The following is a 471-nucleotide window of genomic DNA, read 5'->3' as shown; positions in this document are numbered from 1 at the left end:
TGCCACACGATGGCAGCCTGCAGACACCGATCAGCGTCTTGAGCCTGTAAAGCTACACGTTGGAAGAGGGGATAGTGTTGGTGAAGACTAGGAAAATAGTTGTCAGCAATGTGCCTTTCTCCTGGCTACAGTCACTGCCTTCCTTCTCACCTGTTTTGGGCACTCTGCCATCCCTGTGTGTGGACTAGGGTTTGATAATTCCTTGGCTTAACTGAGAAGCATCTGGGCACTCTGTGTGCTTCCTGGTAGGGAGGTTGGGGCTGCTTGGATGAAAGTGGAAATAAGAGAGTGATGAGGCCAGGCTCCTCTGACTGGCTGTACTGCAGCAGGTCATCTGCCTGTAGCATAAGGTGTTAGGGTGGGGAGAAGAGTGTCAAGCAGTGGTTGGGAAAAAGAGTGAGCTTCAGATGATGCTTTCCACCAGGTCTGTTTAGGTGCTGAGTTGGCTTCTTCATCTCACCCTTCTTTTCC

The 471-nt window shown here is 51.0% G+C and overlaps 1 protein-coding gene across 1 annotated transcript in view; it reads left to right on the top strand.

Moving 5' to 3' along the window:
• Positions 1 to 471, top strand: part of SNX19 (sorting nexin 19) — a gene marked incomplete at its 5' end in the record, with an annotated part of 21,418 nt that overhangs the window by 6,149 nt on the left and 14,798 nt on the right. The window lies entirely within an intron of this gene.

The sequence above is a fragment of the Chaetura pelagica genome, unplaced genomic scaffold, assembly GCF_000747805.2.
Source record: "Chaetura pelagica isolate M959 unplaced genomic scaffold, ChaPel_1.0 scaffold38, whole genome shotgun sequence".
Classification (NCBI taxonomy): Eukaryota; Metazoa; Chordata; class Aves; order Apodiformes; family Apodidae; genus Chaetura; species Chaetura pelagica.
Note: the sequence above shows the minus strand (reverse complement) of the source record. Positions and strands in the feature narration are given on the sequence as shown.